The sequence below is a fragment of the Lagenorhynchus albirostris genome, chromosome 7, assembly GCF_949774975.1.
Source record: "Lagenorhynchus albirostris chromosome 7, mLagAlb1.1, whole genome shotgun sequence".
Taxonomy (NCBI): Eukaryota; Metazoa; Chordata; class Mammalia; order Artiodactyla; family Delphinidae; genus Lagenorhynchus; species Lagenorhynchus albirostris.
Genome location: NC_083101.1, coordinates 46,417,562 through 46,436,461, shown reverse-complemented (window position 1 = coordinate 46,436,461; position 18,900 = coordinate 46,417,562).

Genomic DNA, 18,900 nt, shown 5'->3' with positions numbered 1-18,900 from the left:
ATAAATGGGAAAAAATCATACAGAGTATGATTTAAATCAGTTAAATTGAAAAAGAAAACTGTTTCTTTTTTTAAAGATCAATATGATTGACAAACTTCTCACCTCACGCCCATTAGGCTGACTACTACTACAAAACAAACAAACAAACCAACCACAAAAAACACCAAAATAACAAGTGTTGGTGAGGCTGTGGATAAATTGGAACAGTTGTGCACTGTTGGTGGGAATGTAAAATGAGATAATCACTATGGAAAAGAGTATAAAATTTCTTCAAAAAAATTAAAAATAGATCTGTCATATGATCCAGCAATTCTCCTTCTGGGTACTTACCCAGAAGAATTGAAATCAGGATCCTGAAGAGATATTCACATACCCATGTTTGTAGCAGCACTATTCGCAATAAGCCAAGAGGTGGTAGCAACCCAAATATCCACTGACAGATGAATGGCTTAACAAAACCTAATACATCTATACAACAGAATATTATTCAGCCTTAGAAGGGAAGGGAATCCTGTCATATGCTACTACATGGAGAAGCCCTGAGGACATTATGCTAAGTAAAATAAGCCAGCCACAAAAAAACAAATACTGTATGATTCTGCTTATAGGAGGTATCTAAAGAAATCAAATGCATAGAAACAGAAAGTAGAATGGTGGTTACCAGAGGCTGGAGGGAAGGGGAAAAGGAGTGTTGTTGTTTAAAGGGTATAGAGTTTCAGTTTTTCAAGATGAAAAAGTTCTGGAGATCTGCCTCACAACAATGTGAATACATTTAAGACTACTGGACTGTATAATTAAAAGTGGTTAACATGAGAAACGTTATGTAAAGAACTCATATATCTCGATAGAAAAAAAAATCTGATTAAAAAATGGGCAGAGGATCTCAACAGTTATTTTTCCCAAAGAAGACATACAAATGACCCACAGGTACATGAAAAGGTGCACAACACCTTAGGGAAAGGCAAATCAAAGCCACAATGATATATGTCCTCACACCTGTTAAAGTTTTAGGTATAACCAAAGCTAAGTGGTTGTGATAGAAATCCGTTCAGTAGTGTCTTTGGTGGGGGGTGACGTTTACTGAGAAAACACATAAAGGAATTTTTTGTTTTGAAAAATATCCTGTGCCTTGAGGGTATAAATTTAACCCTTATATGCCTGTTTCCAAACTTTTCCAACTCAACTTATCAAAATTTATGATTAAATCTGTGCATTTTACTGTAAGTAATGTATACCTCAATTTAAAAATATTTTTAAAATGAATGTGGAGAAACCATTAATAAAAGTTAAGATCTTATTACAGTTCTATTTATTTTTTAATTTTAAATTTATACGTAGGTTTTTACCAAGGTCCTAGTGAGTGGTTGGTGTTGGGCGTTTACCATATTATAAAAAGTAATCAACTTACTAACTAAAAAAAAGTGAGCCATGCCTAGACTAATGATAAGAATTCATGATGAACAAAGATTATGATGAATCCAATCTTGTGTTCCTGAAATATTCTCTGCCTAAAAAATAATTAATTATACTACTAAAATGAGGCTTTTTTTGTCCTGATTCGACTCAAAGACACAGCATAGACTAGGCAGAAGAGAATGGATAGGTAGTATTGATATTTATTCCTCTATTATTTTTTCTAACCCTGGTTTGCATTGTAGCACTGTCACTTCCCAATTATGATAATAATTTTTGTCCAAGTTTGCTCATCTGTGGGGATGATAATCTCTGTCTCAAAAGATAATACCCATCCCAAAAGATAGCCTTGAAAATAAATAATATATTGAAAGGTGTCTGGCACATGGTAATTGTTCAGTAAATATTAACTGTTATTATTGCTAATACTAATAGTATTCTATGCTGCTGATTAAGAGCAAAACTACTGTTTTGTAAACAAAATAAATAAATGGTAAGACTTATTCTACTACTGAAAAGTACCAGAGCAAATGATATTAATTTTCCAAAATAGTCATTAAAAAACCCTCTATAATATTCTCACAGGTCATATTGTTATTAAGATAGTGGCCTTTTGGTTTTGTTGTTATTGTTGTTTTTAATTTTTTTTTTTTTTTTTTTTTTTTTTTTTTTGCAGTACGCGGGCCTCTCACTGCTGTGGCCTCTCCCGTTGCGGAGCACAGGCTCCGGACGCGCAGGCTCAGCGGCCATGGCTCACGGGCCCAGCCGCTCCGCGGCATGTGGGATCTTCCCAGACCGGGGCACGAACCCGTGTCCCCTGCATCGGCAGGCAGACTCTCAACCACTGCGCCACCAGGGAAGCCCTGTTGTTTTTAATTTTTATTTTAGTTTAGTTTTGGCCACAATGCTCGGCATGTGGGATCTTAGTTCCCCAACCAGGGACCGAACTTGCGTCCCCTGCAGTGGATGTGCGACATCTTAACCACTGGACTGCCAGGGAAGTCCCAAGATAGTGGTCTTTTGAATATATTTATGTCATTGACAAAATTCAAATTATTATTGACAAGAACAGAGCTAAGTACTCTGCTGCATGAAATTAGTTAATATTAACCACTTAAATATTGGCGAATTATTTAGCCCTGCTAAAATAATAAGTACCTGTGTCACTATAATTAATGTTAATCACTTCTTCTTGATAGATAACTAAGGTCTGTCATGATTCATGATAATAAAATCATGACCTTATTATAGAGAAGGGTAATTATTTTCCTCTTCACTCTTGCAAGTGGGCAATGATCCAATTCCTTTACAAAGAATATAAAAATATCTAGCTTGAAAGTAAAAAGAAAGTCCAAGACTCATTTTTCTCTTATACATTTAAATTGCTGTCTTGCTCGATTCTGGCAATGATACCACAGATATAGATTTTGCAAGCATATTAATAACAGGAGACTTACCTTAGACTCACAGAGCTTAAAAACACATATCCATAGACTCAATGGCAGATGTAAAGTTAATCAAAAGTCTGAAGAGTCCTGCTATTTTTAGCAGTTTCTTCAATGAGATTAAAAAGAGTTCAATAATAATCAATACTTCAAGAGTTAAGTCTAAAATTTCCTTGCTCCTCACATAAAGAATTACAATGAGAACACAAACCTTCAATTGCTCAAGTAGAAAGATATCAAAGTTTGAAAGCATATTAAATGAACAACTAGGTCTTTATTTTTACAAGAGTGGTAGGTTATCCTTTCTAAGGTATGGAAAACTGCATATTGAATACTTTCAGATGAAACTGTAATTGAGGAATTTATGGAAGTAAATGACTTGATGCAGAACAAGACCTTCTCTTAAGAACAAATTTTAAATAAATTTACTTTATTGAGCTTGCATTGGCTAACCATTTTAGACCGCTCCATAGTTAAGACCTGTAACCACTTTGGAATTGTACTTACATTATGCCTTAGGACCTTAAAGCTGGGAGAAAATAACTTTCCATATGTAATGAGAGTAACATGATTTCTCAAAAATCTTATACACACTACTATGTATAAAATAGATAACTAATAAGGACCTACTGTATAGCTCAGGGAACTCTATTCAATACTCTGTAATGGCCTATACGGGAAAAGAATCTAAAAAAGAGTGGATATATGTATATGTATAACTGATTCACTTTGCTGTACACCTGAAACTAAGACAACATTGTAAATCAACTATGCTACAACAAAAATTAAAAAAAAAAAACTTAGGGGCTTCCCTGGTGGCACAGTGGTTGAGAGTCCGCCTGCCGATGCAGGGGATGCGGGTTCGTGCCCTGGTCCGCTCCGGAACGGGAGAGGCCGCAACAGTGAGAGGCCCACGTACCTCAAAAAAAAAAAAAAGAATGAGGAAGAAGGTGGTCTTCTCCCCCTCCCCACTTTTCCTTTGATTATAAAACTGTAGCCCACTAAGTTCTTGGGGTGACACTCTCTCATGCACCCGCTTGTAAGCCTCACAAGCATCCTATTCTGATAAATCACTTCTTATCTATCACTTTGCCTCTTGCTGAATTCTTTCTGTGCTGAGACATGAAGGACTGGAGCTCCTTGGAGCCCCCTGAGATGCATTTCTGTGGTTTCACGTGAATCAAAATATATTCCAAACAAAATTAAACTGAATTTCAAGATCTGCCTTTCTTTCTTTCCATTGTAGGGGAGGAAGAAATTTTGCTCTACCCTTTTAGGTTCTTTTGGCTGGCTAGAAGGCAGATTAACAGGAGAAAATAAAACAAAAGTTTAATAACATGTATACATGGGAGAGACCCAGGAAAACTGAGTAACTCACCAAAATGGTCGAAGCCCTCACCTTAAATGCCATCTTCAACTAAACAAAAAGAGGATGTTGCGGGTGGTTGTTTGGGACCTCAAAGGGGAGGAAGGCAGTTCACATGGAGATGGAAAAGCAAATGTTTGGTAAATAAATGCTTGCTGGTCTGTGCAGAGACAATGGGACACATAGTAGACCCTGATCTTTAGGCCCTGCCTAGAGTTTCCTCCAGAACACCTAGCCCATATTCTTTGTAGATATCTCTGGTGAAAGCTCTATTCTAGGAAGAGGTCCTCTATTTGAATTCTTTTTGGCAGTTAGGGGGAAGGTCAAAGTTTCTACCTGGATCTTTTGAGCTTTGATTGTTTTTAACTTTAATCCACACGCCAAAGAGAAATTTTGGGGTAGCAAGTTGTGCTCCCCTACACCATTAATGTAATTATTTATCACATTACATATAGTTTGCAGTACCTAGTAGATTATTGACTAATCTATTCCTAAATAGACTATTGACTGAAAATTTTCATAGGTTTAAACTACAAACTAAAGAATACCAATTTTTCATCTCTATTAAGCACAAAATTAACTAAAACACTGCAGAATAAATGTTTCCTTAAATTAAGAAAGTAGCATAATATGGAGATAGACTGCTTAACTTATTCAACTATAAGAATTTTTCCTTATCATTTTCTAATCATTTTTACAGATTTGTCCTCCTGTTTTTTGTTTACTTATGTTGCTTTCATCGTTTGAAATTGGAAAAGTGACTCTAACATGCAAGATTGTCCCTGGAGTGCTGTGTCCTGGGAACACACAGAATAACTTCCTCAGGTGTTCAGTAAGTGAACCCCTAAGGTTATATAGGCAGATCATTATGGAAATACGTGGCTAATATGACAGAACTCTAAGTACAAATTCAAAATCAAGAAACGGATATTAGGGACTTATTGCATGACAGTTTTCGGTTTTAACATATGCTTTCTCAAAACACTGCGGGAGATATTATCGAGAAAAAGACTCTCTTCTATCCCCTAAATTGGTATTTTCAAAAGTTGTGCTATAAGATTTTCTTATTACATGTATCACGTACATAAAAATTGTGCACTTAGTACTGTTTAGATATCAATCACAAGGCCAAACAACAAGGTATTTGTATGGTCAGGCCGCTCAAGATGGCTGTTCTCTTGCTCTCTGTACCTCACCTGTCCAAGCAGTGCCTGCTTCACCTACACTCTACTCACCTGACTGACCTCCTTTTTACATACTCGCCCCAGGCCCCAGCTGGGGATTGTTCTTATCAAGGGGGCAGTGAGGGGCGTGCCCTCTGCCGGTTTCCCTGGTAACCAATGAGCCCACCTGCCGTCAGTCCCCCTATAACCAGCGTCTCCCTCCCCACTCGGAAGCGCAGCCTGCTTCCGTCTTGCTCAGTGTCGGCCGCACACGGTGGGGTGTCGCTCCAGGACCTTGCTCCAGACAAGTAAGTAAGCTCCCCCATCGGTTAAACCGTTATGTCTTTGTCGCTGACCCCCGGCTCTTTCTTCGGTCTTGAAGCTGGGCGAGTACAGGCCTTGTAGGCCCGCGGGGTGCAGCCCATTAATTGGAGGAGCAGCCAGGAGACCGAGGAAGCTCCTGTGAACGCTGAGATGTGGGGAAATACCGGACGGGGAATGGAATGTTGCAAGGGCCGTCCACTAACTCCTGTGGCCCAGAAGTTCCAGGGGTGATCCTGAAAGTTGCGGGGGAAGTCCCAGGGTGGCCGTCCACCAGTATGTGGGGCTTGTGGTGGCTATCCTTGCGGAATGGGGGCTGCCAAGAGATCTGGAGAACAATGGCCCCTAATGGCTCTGCTATTGCATCCAAGTGAGCCTTTTGTAATTGGTTTAATTGGTTCCTCTCTAGAAGAAACTGGTATTTCTCTTGTGCCTTTGAGATGTAAATGACTTACCTGGGCCCTCAGGAACTTTAATCATGTGTGATCTCTAAGAGTGAAGGGGGAAAAAAAGAGCTTTTAGGTAAACTTTATAGAAAAATTATGTTTTGGGACTGTCTATCTAAAATAGTCCCTTCAGATTTTTGTAACTTGACACTAAATTAAATGGTGAGAATTCATTGACTATCTGGGTCATTTCAAATAGATTAAAATATTGGGACGTTAATTGCTAGGTGGGTCTAAGTTTACCTACCCTTGCCTTCTTAGAAGAGGAAGTTCACTAAAGCATAAGTTTCCAATCAGGAAATGCACAATTACTTGCTTCTTAGTTTTTGCCAGACATTAAGGTTTTTAAGGGTTAGGATTATAATCAGTCATAATTCTAGTTATCTTAAAATGTTGCATGTGACAGCAGAAACTAAGTTTCTTTTGTCAATTACATTGTGATCAAATGTTTAACCGTGACTTTTTTTTTTTTTTTTGCGGTACCGCGGGCCTCTCACTGTTGTGGCCTCTCCCGTTGCGGAGCACAGGCTCCGGACGCGCAGGCTCAGCGGCCATGGCTCACGGGCCCAGCCGCTCCGTGGCATGTGGGATGTGGGATCTTCCCAGACCGGGGCACGAACCCGTGTCCCCTGCATCGGCAGGCGGACTCTGAACCACTGCGCCACCGGGGAAGCTCCTAACCGTGACATTTTAAGTCTTTCTGTCATTTATAGACAGTTGTACTGTGTTGTACTTCGATAAATCTCAGATTATACTGGGGAACTGGGTAAGAAATGAAAGTATCCAAGGGAAAACCTGATGACTTTATAAAAAGTTAACAAGAGGATTGTTTCCTGAGTGAACTGGTGAATACGGTTATAGTGTTTATGGATTTTTGTCTGGAATATTACTAGTTTCGATCTGTGCTTTCCAAATATAGGGAAGCATTTCCCGTCAAGTTACTTAGGACTTACAGCAATTTGGTAAATTACACCTCTGTGAGTTATTTTTTTTCTCTCTCTGCCTATTCCCTCCAGAAATTGGAGACTTGGGTTCTGAGCAGGTGAATGGGAAAGACTGTCTCCTGGCATGGGCAGGAATCGCGATATTTTGGGGACTTCTAGAAGAGAGAAATCCAGTGAGTCTGATGCCAGACCTTTGGCATGGCTTTCCTGGCCTTGAGAGGCCTTTTGATAATTCAGTCTGAGACTTCTGAGGATTTCCACCACAGCCAGTGTGGAGGAACCTTTATGGTCAATTGACCAGACTTGTTTTGCAAACAAATTAGTCTTGATTTGGCTGTGTTTGGTGGATTAAGGGTAATTTTAAAGAGAAAATCTATAGCCTACAGTGTTTCCCCATTAACATACCTCTAAGTCTGTTTACAAGATTTGATTAGTTTTCCCCCAACGTGAATGTCTAGGCGAATATAAAGGAGGCCTAACATGGAGGGACATGATCTGAACCTGGAGACCCCAGCACTGAGGGATGGATACTTTGATCACCAATGATTTCTGCTGAAAGATTTGCTATCAAAAGGGGAAATGATGGAAAAAATCTGTATGTATTGAGATATGGGGAAGTCATTCTGGCTTATATATGGTTTAACAAATTTTGCTGACCAGAGCAGCCTGTTTTGTGGTCTTTCAGACATGCATTGTAGATCTGCTTTGGCCACTGAGGAAGGGAATGGATTTGAAAGTCAAAATGTAGTAGCTGTGGTTCAGACATCCAAGGTAAAACTAGGTGGCCGTTGTATATGTGATTTTAGACACGTTCTTGTATTTTTGAAAAGTTGAGTTTTCTGAACTGTATTGCAGACGAGGGCAAAAACCACAGGCGGGTGTGGTATTATCTCAGATGTGGTTACTGCTTATATTTTGCTTAATTGTCGTGATCTCCCCTGTGTTATGCCTGTTAGATGTCTTACATTTCATGCCTAGCCCAAGTAAAGGGAAATCTGTCCGAGGACTGAGTAGCAACACGGGCCTCGCTGTGAAATGAGTCTAACTGCTGGGTCTACAGCGAGATGCCATTGTTGTCCTCCTCTGGACTTCCATGAAAAATCGATCCAGTTAATATGACTATGTGGGGACTTCTGACAATGTGGGAAAAGACTCACCATCTTCTGGTCCCATATGCCAATACGTCAGAAGGGCCATCTTCTGACGTAAACGTTACTGTATAACTGACTGCCCGTGAGCACCCCTGGGCAATGCTGTGTGGAATGGAATAGGCTGGCTCTGGACATACAGGTCCAAATAGTGGGACTATTTTTTGCTTGGAAAGACCTAATGGGTCCACCCCTGATGGCACCCAACATAACATGGGATGGCAGACCTGTACTGTGACTGCTGACTCCTGGCTAGGCCACCAGAATGTTTCTTTTAGAGCCGGGGCCTTCCCCTCCCCATGGAGGGGCTCTGAGTTTGTGAAAACCAGGGGTGGCCTGTCTGTATTGTATTTGCAGTATCTGGTTTCGGTGCCCTCTGCATACCTGACCCCAGGGATATCGTGGAAAAGGGGTGGATCAAAATTGTAAGGGTCGTACAGGGCACGTAGGGGTAGACTGTACGGTCAGGCCACTCAAGATGGCTGTTCTTTTGCTCTCTGTAAATCCCCTGCCGACCAGTGCCTGTTTCACTTAAGCACATGACTAACCTTCCTAAGTACTTGCCCCAGACCCCAGCTGGTGATTGTTCTTATCCAAGGGGCAGTGAGGGGCATGCCTCTCTGCTGGTTTCCCTGGTAACTAATGAACCCACCTGATGTCAGTTCCTCTATAACTGGTAATCTCTCTTCCCCCTCTGGGAGTGAAGACTGCCACCCTGTCCTGCCCGCCATGCACTGCACATGGTGGGGTGTTGCTCCAGGACCTTGCTTCAGACACATGCTCCCCCATCCATTAAGCCATTGATGTCTCTGTTGCTGACTCAGGGCTCTTTCTTCAGTCTTAAAGCTGGGCAAGTGCAGGCCTTGTAGGCCTGTGGGGTGCAGCCCAACAGTATAGTAAGTCTCCTACATACGAACAAGTTCCGTTCCGAGAGCACGTTCTTAAGTCTGATTTGTTCATAAGTTCACAAAGTTAGCCTAGGTACCCAACTAACACAATTGGCTATAGTACTGTACTGTAATAGGTTTATACTACTTTTCACACAAATAATAAATAAAAAACAAATGCAAAAAGTAAACATTTTTAATCTTACGGTACAGTACCTTGAAGAGTATAGTAGGACAGTACATCAGTTGGCATACAGGGGCTGGCATCGAGTGAACTGGCAAGAAGAGTTACTGACAGGAGGAGGGAGATGAGGTGGGAGATGGTAGAGCTGGAGGATAGTCAGCAATAGGAGACAGAGGGTAAGCTCCTGTTTCACTCACGCCTGACATTGATGGCACAGGTTCTGGTTCCTTGCTGGATTCAATTCTATCTACCCTCTTGAAAAAATGGTCCAGTGATGTCCGGGTAGTAGCTCTCATCCTCTTCCAGTATCTCCAGTAAAGATACTACACAGTACTGTACAGTAAAGTACACAAAAGCACAACCACTTGTAGAGTATGCACGCATGTGACAATGTACTCCAAGACACATGAATTAACTTACGTGATTGGACATAAGAACGCATGTTCACATCTTTGAAAGTTCGCAACTTGAAGGTTTGTATGTAGGGGACTGACTGTATTATAGAGGTAGGTATAAAAGAAGTTAAATACTCTCTTGGAGTTTGCGTACTGGTAACAACCAAAAAATTATAGTATATGGGGCAATTTTTAGTAATACAGGATTGCATTTTCTTCAGTACCAAATTTCATCATAAACCAGGACTATAGCTGTTCAGAAGATGGGATGAATGATGTATATGGAATAATAAGACTTCACAAGTAGAGTTGACCTTGAACTTGGATGCTAAAACATGAATGAAATTTGTATAAGATGCAAGTTAAGACATAAGTAGGGTGAAAATAAAGATGTCAACAAAGGTCTAAACAAAAGACAGAACAGAGGAGAAATAGTGTGTCCTTCTAATGTTTACTTTGTTCTTTTAAATAAGATAAAGTCCATATTATTCTTAGTCCTCTTCTATAGTATCTAGAGATAGATAGTTAATGGATAGATAATTATTTTGGTAATTGCGTCAGCTTGTCAGGATGAAAATATTTAACCTGTTGATAATTTTGAAGGGCTATTGTATTGTGTCTAGCAAGTAGTCACTCTCAGTTTACGTTTCATTCTTGAACCTAAGATATTCAACTGTATAATTCAAAGTTCTATATTCAATATCATGTTAAATATTAAAAGTACAAATTAAGCCAGACAAATTAGTTCTGGTGAATAAAATTAAAATTGCAGGTCTGTCTAGGACATATATATAACATAAATTTTTTCATGTCCATTTGATTATGTATGTCTCAACTATATCATGGTAATTCTTACATAACTGTGTTATACTACCAGTTTATTAATATCACTTACTAAGGGATTGCTATGTTACGCACTGTTGTGACCTGTTAAAAACAGAATTCAATTTTAGAGATCTTCTTGGCTTTATTCAGCGATTCATGATTGGGCAGCATCCAATCTAGCAGACATAAAGGAGCTCCAAGGAGCTGTACAAAATGAAAGACTTAGGGTGGAAGGGAGCAGGGATAAGAAGTTGTCTAGGCAAAAAACCAGACGGGTTATTGCAAGGTTCTTTTCCTTGTAGGGCATGACAGGTTTATCAGGCAAACTGCCTAACAAATGTTAATCACGCAATTCCTCATTGACTGGTTTAAGATTTCTTTTCTGGGCGAGTTGAAAGTGTAGTTAACTTGTCTCAGTTTGGTGATGTGGGGCTTAGCATAACTCCATTTTGGGCCTGTTATCTTAACAAACCTCTTTAAATGTAGTTGAGGAAAATAAACATTATTATTTAAAACTATGTCTGTCTTATAAGGCTGATGGGTTGTGTAAAATAAAGGCTCTTTTGCTCTCCTGAAAATATTCGATAAGGATGAATTAGTAAAGATGGACCGTGTGGGTTTGGAGTAATTGTTATATTTTCCCGCAAAAAGGCAAAGAAAAATTTGCAATTTTTGGTGGGTGATGATGAAAGTTGTGAGAAGAAAAAGTCTGAGCAGTTTGGTAGGAAGCTAGAGGTTGTTTTGGAAATGGCCCAGAAAAACCTTAATTACAAAATATCTAGTATTCAATTTACAGAGTTTTTGCATTTTTGTGAGATGATGTCTATCTATGTCATCTATCATCTGTGTATCACCATCATCATCATCTGTCTATCTAATTCCCTCTAATTTCCCCAAACCTATCTTCTGTTCCCCAAAGCACATTATATACTCACAAATTCTTCACGGGAGTGACTTATACAATAGAAATAAGGGAAAAAACAGGATTCTATATCTTAGAGGAGCAGCAAGCACAAGATAGTGAGACAGTCCCCAAAATGAACTATTTGAGTGGAGGCAGGAGCGTAGATTCACAGCTGAGCAGGAGATGGTAGTAAGCACTCTGAGAATTTGCAGAAATCATAGTGGAGCTATTGTACTTTCTCCAACTTAGATGAAAATTTGTGCTATACTAATATATATCTGGCTATTTTGAGGTAGTGACCACAGAAAAAATAAGATTACACACACACATATGTATATTATATATATTTTAATTAATTAATTAATTTATTTATTTATTTTTTGCGGTACGCGGGCCTCTCACTGCTGTGGCCTCTCCCGTTGCGGAGCACAGGCTCCGGATGCGCAGGCTCAGCGGCCATGGCTCACGGGCTCAGCCGCTCCGTGGAATGTAGGATCTTCCCAGACCAGGGCACGAACCTGCGTCCCCTGCATCGGCAGGTGGACTCTCAACCACTGCGCCACCAGGGAAGCCCCTATATTTTATATATATAATCCCATTTAACATTATATTGAAATGAACATGTTTCATTTGATACTAGGTGATGTGAAATAAAACATCTGAGGGATTCACCCTAAAGATCCATCTGCAGTGAGTCTTCCCCAAAGAAGCATCCTCAAAACTCCTGGTTCCTTTTCTTTCACCTGCAAAGTATTGAATCCTTTCTCCTGTGAGTGTGATACTTATTATTGAGTTGAATAGCAGTTGTTTACATATCTGCCTTCTCCTGCAGAGGTAGCCTCAGCTTCTCTCCCATTGCCAGGAACATTTCTGTTGTTAATCAATGTGTGTTGAATGAGTTACTTCATTAGTACTGAAACTGATAGGTGTTGTTTCCAGGGGGCTCCGAGGAGCCCCTGTCTTTCATGTCTCAGTGCAGAAAGAATTCAGGAAGAGGCAAAGTGATAGGTAAGAAGTGATTTATCAGAATAGGATGCTTGTGAGGCTTGCAAGCCAGTGGGCGAGCAGGTGCCACGACCCGAGAACTTAGTGGGCTACAGTTTTATAATCAAAGGAAAAGTGGGGAGGGGGAAAAGACTTTCTTCCTTATTCTTGAGTAGACGTCATACCTTCATCATCAGCTTCTCCTCCAGGTTGGGTTTTTTGTCCCTACATGGTCAGGCTAGGTCCATAAATTATTGTTTTCATGTGTGCAGGGAGCGTGTCCCAGGGATCATTAACATACTGAGCTTACTGGGCAGGATGTGGGTCTCATGCCACCATTGTTTTATTGTTTTGGGGCATGTCTCGTGCTTCTGTTGCATGGTTTTGTTGCTAAGCAAGCCTGCTTGGTTTAGTGGTTAAGCAAACCTGCTTTCTTGAGTAATCATTAACTTACAGGAGTCTCCCATATTTTTTCTACTTACAATCCCCTAGTGGGATTAACTATTTAATCACCTACTTTGTCCCTTTTCTCTGTCCCTGTCAGTACCACTGAGGAGAGAAGCAATATCCTTTTTCTGTTTATAATCTTATAACGCCTAGTATAGTTTCCTACCTGTAGCCGGTATTCAATAAATGCTTACTACTGGGCTAGGGTAAGATATATGAGGTTCTGTTTAAGATTCCTTCTCACTTTATTGTTTTGGAAAAGCTTATAGGCAAAGTAGCTATCTATTCAGTGGGATTTGAAAGATGCTAAATGTTCACCTGCCATATAACTCTTTTTTCAAAGGCTCAGCCAATTGGTGTTGTAGAAAAACGTGATGTAGTGTTGTAGTAAGATTTATTAGCTGCCTACCCTTGGGAAAACCACTTGATGTTACAAGTAAACTGGGAATGTGAATATTTTGGAAGATAGCTGTGGGTTTTAAGTTAGATAAAATATGTTCTATTCCCTAACAAAGTTACAGCCACATGGAAAGGATGGCAGTAAAAGTTAATCCCCTTTTCCAAAATTTCAAATATAGGTGAAAAAGCTTCAGAAGTTTCCTATGACATTTTAACATATTTCTAAACGTACCCAGTATACTCAATGACAAAGTTTGAAAAACAAATATTAACCAGCTGTCACCTTACTGTAAAGGAATGGGATCTAGGAATAGCAAGTATTTATGGTAGAGTTTTGAAAAGTTTAAAATAAAACTTGACTCACTTTTTAAGCCAGGAGTAGGTGGTTCTTGGCTTCTAGGAGTTAGCTTGTAGACACTGGCACCAAGCAAACCTAAAGGATGGATAAGACACAAAAAAACAGGTGAATGGAGAGATAAGGTGATAAGGTAACAGAGAAAATTAATACAGTCCTACTAACCAGAATATCACAGTTCGTGATTTTTTTTTTCTTTTGCAGCTTTATAAACCCATCCTTCGTCTCCTTAGCTACTCCCGTGTTCAAAGCAGTCATTAAGTAGATTTAGTGCCAGGTGTTTACAGACTCCAGAGGATGACAGATAGGACTGTCTCACTGCCTCTTCTGCATGTAGAACTGCAGTTGCAGTTGGAGTGAAAGGAAAAGTATGCTTCTAGAGAAAAAATAAAATTTAAATGCGTGCTGTCTTCTTGCCTTCCATATCCTGTCTCCACTTTAAATAATTTCCTGCCATAAGGTGGAGCTATATCCTATGGAGAGAAAAGTATTGGCTAGAAGATCTGGCAAAAGTCCACTTAGATAATTTTTCACTTGGCTTGTGGTTTGTGATTTTAAAAAGTTAAAATGCATGGCAGGCACCCCCAACTCCACCACCAACAGATGCAGAGAGAGTTGTTATTTTGGTGCAGCTAGGATTTTGATGTGGCAAAAGGTGTATGAAGGCAAGCAGGACCTTGTTTGTTAGCTTATGCTGTAAGCACAGCTTCAGGGGAAACTCTTTGAAGTGCTGAGATCTGAGGTGGTGGGTTTTGAAGCCCCCCTGAGGTAATACAGAGAAACCGCAGGTATCTGATAGTGTTTGCTCTCGAGTAAATCATCCCCAGCATCAAACAGTGTGTTGACAAACAAAATGAAAAAAAAAAGTGCTTTATTTAAAAGCGTATATTGTGTTGAATAGGATATTGCTAGAATTTAAGAGGCTGCCTTAAATTAGATGCCAGAGAGGTTTTGCTTCTCAGTTTGTGATTATAAGAGGTATGGCCATGAAACCCCCCAACTGTGTTATCTGTAAAACCCTGGCATATCCACCCAAAGGAAAAAATGATCCCCTGAAGAGAGAGAGCACTGCAGGGTTTCCTGATAACACATCAAGGGTAATCTAGATAAAGGAGAATGGCTCTACAGGAGTGTGTGTTCCATGACTCCCTGGGCAGTGCTCTCTATCTGGAAATCAATTAAAGGGCAGGGTACACCGGCTCATAGCTGGTTTGGGATTTCCTCGGTAGAGATTTGCATAGAAACCTTGCAAACAACTAAAACCTATTATAAAAATCCAAGATGGGTTTGATCTTGGTAGAGAAAAACCTTTACCCAATAAAAACTAATATTGGGGAAGTTTTATCAGTAAAAAATTCATCTAATGTGCATATGTTTTTCCATATTGATAATGGAACTCATCTGAAATGTGCAAACATAACAATTATTTGCAATACGTCACTTATTACCTTCCTAGTGAAGGGGAGCAGAATTTGCCAAAATATGCCTCGTTGGCATACGGATTATGTTGAGTTGGTTATTTTTAAGAAACTGCAGGCATAGGGAAAGCTCTGAGAACTGAGTAGAAATTACTCTTTTGTAAGAGACATTTATAAGGAAAATCTTCATTTGTAAGGTTGTTTCCCTCTCTACCAGGATGAGGAGGGTGATCAGATCTCTAGAAACTCTTAGCAGTGGAGAAGGCATGGATGTCAATCTGCATTACAACCTTACTCTCGTTAACTGTGCTTTTCCCGGTAACCTCTAATAACTGGCTCCCCCAGCCCCCAACATCTTCTTTTGTCTTTAGCTGGAGATGGTATTTAAGGTGATAGCTTGGACCATTTTGGGGAGTTAGTCAGTTTTCCTTGGTGTCTTGAACGTATACAGGGAGTAGACATGTTATTAAACTTCTGTTTGTTTTTCTCCTCCTGTCCATCTGCCTTTTATCACCGTGGGAATCTCAGCCAAGAATCTCGAAGGGTAGAGGAAAAATTGTTTTTCCTCTCTGACACTGGGATCCTGTAAGATGTGTTGGTATTATTAGCTTCGTCTTTCCAGATAATAAAACCAACACTCTTGAGGGGATAGCAGGGTTCCCTAAGAACAGTCAGGACAAATAATATAACTACTTTCTATTTGAATGTTCATACTAATTCAGAGCACTAGATACTTTATATGCACTATGTAATTTAGTCCTCACCCTAATCATGTGAAGATTATTCTCATGATTTTCATTTTATAGTTTTAAATACCTGCCCATGGTCACATAACTACTTAGTGGTAGAATCAGGAGTCCAAACTCAGCAAGTATGATGCCAGAATTCTCAAACACTGCATATTTGCTTGAAGACAATTTCAATTCTTAAGTTGTCCAACCAAGTATTTGTATTTCCATGTTGTCTATTTACAGGCTAGCTATCCTTTTCTGTTTCAAAGCTCACCCATGAGGGCAAGGTCCTTATGTATCTGACTCATCTTTGGCTCCGCATAGAGCCTTGTGCATTACAGTTTCTCAAAGAATACTTTCTGAATATATAATGCTCAGTCCAGCTGGGAAACCTGTACATACAGTGACTCATCCTTTTGATTTATATCCTCTTCCTCCTCTCCCACATCTTTTCCTTCTTTTGTATTTTCATTTTACCTTGACAAATGCATTTTTTTAAAAAATGTACTTTTGTTGTTGAAATAGGGCTCTCACCCACTCCCATAGGCCCTTATTTAGTCTTCTAACTTTGAAGGTCTTCTTTCTTTTTTTACAAAACACATCTGTCATGACTTTGCCTACTCCACTCCCCTGAGTCTCAGAGCTGCAGACTCACACTGTAGGGGTTGTCCATCCGTCTAGAGCACCTGGGGTTTAAGGTGTAAGCAATTTGACTGTAATTGCCTCTTCCCAGCAGTTACCCCTTGAAGTGGCGAAGGGGGACATTTGGTTGGTTCTCTTTTTCCATCTATGTAAATAGGTATTGGAGTCAAATCCAAAGAGCATGGTGTATTTATCTAGAAATAAATGTAACCCTCCATGATGGGAGTTTTAGCTATACCTTTGTTGTCTTACTCTGTTCTTGGTTTATTTTCATCAGAAACTTAGTTCATTCTTTCTGTTTACATCCGATCCATTGATTGGTGAAATAAACATAGATTTTAATAATATATTACTTAAATAAATCACATGCTTTTCTTCCCCTCTTAGATCACCATGTTGAATTGATCTCCTGATGCATGACTGCTGTATAGGATTCAACTACTATTTCTTTTTTTTTTTTTTTTAACTAAAGTCCACACTTTATTAGAATTTCCCTAGTTTTCCCCTAACATCCTTTTTCTGTCCCAGTCTCCTCTGGGCTGTGACATTTCTCAGACGTCCCTGGGTTTTGATACCTTGAAAGTTTTGAGGAGGACTGGTCAGGTATTTTGTCCCTCAATTTGTTTGTCTGTTGGTTTTCTGATGTTTTTCTTATGGTTGGTCTGGAGTTATGGGGTTTGGGGTGGAAGATCCAGACAGAGATAAAAATGCCATTCTCCTCAGGTCACATCAAGGATACACACCATCAACGAGACTTGTGACAAACGATTTTACCCTTGATCACCTGGCCAGTATCGTCTTTTTTTTTTTTTTGCTGCGTTGGGTCTTCATTGCTGCACACGGGCTTTCTCTAGTTGCGGCGAGCAGGAGCTCCTCTTCGTTGCAGGCACATGCTTCTCATTACGGTGGCTTCTTTTGTTTCGGAGCACGGGCTCTAGACGTGCGGGCTTCTGTAGTTGTGGCATGGGGGCTCAGTAGTTGTGGCTCCCAGGATCTAGAGCGCAGGCTCAGTAGTTGTGGCCCACGGGCTTAGTTGATCTGCGGCACATGGGATCTTCCCGGACCAGGGCTCGAACCCGTGTCCCCTGCATTGGCAGGTGGATCCTTTTTTTTTCTTTTTTCCTTTTGGAACCAAAACTTTAATCCCAAGGATTCTCACCAAACATATTACAAATCACAGCATGAAAGAAAAAAAAAATTGCACAGTAACTCAAAGTTCAGCTCTACAATATACTCTTAATCTGGCAGGACATTGGTATCCTGATAATCTCAATTTCCAAAAAACATTACAAAGAGCTATGTATTCATGTACAGCAATCACAGAGGAGACTTATGACCTAACTCAAAGGGAAACTAACTTCCTTGAGACTTCTTAGATTCTAAACCCACTGGACAACCTCTTGTCCAGTGTGAAGACTAGTGGAATTTTTAAACCTCTAATCTAGGGTAAGGGTGTCTACCTGCTGGCTTGTGTTCACAGCACCTTTTTTTTTTTTTAACGTCTTTATTGGGGTATAATTACTTTACAATGGTGTGTTTAGTTTCTGCTTTATAACAAAGTGAATCAGTTATACATATACATATGTTCCCATATCTCTTTCCTCTTGCGTCTCCCTCCCTCCCACCCTCCCTATCCCACCCCTCCAGGCGGTCACAAAGCATCGAGCTGATCTCTCTGTACAATGTGGCTGCTTCCCACTAGCTATCTACCTTACATTTGGTAGTGTATATATGTCCATGCCACTCTCTCACTTTGTCACAGCTCACCCTTCCCCCTCCCCATATCCTCAAGTCCATTCTCTAGTAGGTCTGTGTCTTTATTCCTGTCTTACCCCTAGGTTCTTCATGACATTTTTTTTTTCTTAAATTCCATATATATGTGTTAGCATACAGTATTTGTCTTTCTCTTTCTGACTTACTTCACTCTGTAGGACAGACTCTAGGTCTATCCACCTCATTACAAAGAGCTCAATTTCATTTCTTTTTATGGCTGAGTAGTATTCCATTGTATATATGTGCCACATCTTCTTTATCTATTCATCCGATGATGGGCACTTAGGTTGTTTCCATCTCTGGGCTATTGTAAATAAAGCTGCAATGAACATTTTGGTACATGACTCTCTTTGAATTCTGGTTTTCTCAGAGTATATGCCCAGTATCAACTACTATTTCTTAAGCTATAGGTAGAAAGCATTTCAGATACCCTCTTTTATAATAAGCTTCAGTTGCAACCTTGAATCTCCTGATCAGTTTTTGGTAGAGAAGAATAGATGTGATGGTTTCCAAGACAAAGAATGGATAGATCTGAAAGTTTATTCAGTAACTTTTTATTCAAATTGTGCTTCCCTTCTACTTTATGCTCAGAATTATACCCATACGGCCTCAGCTCTCAAGGGAAATCTTATATGAATAACACAGTGTCTTCACAAAAATTTCACTGCAGAAATTAAAAGTTTAAAAAAGTATATTAAGACAAAAATCAA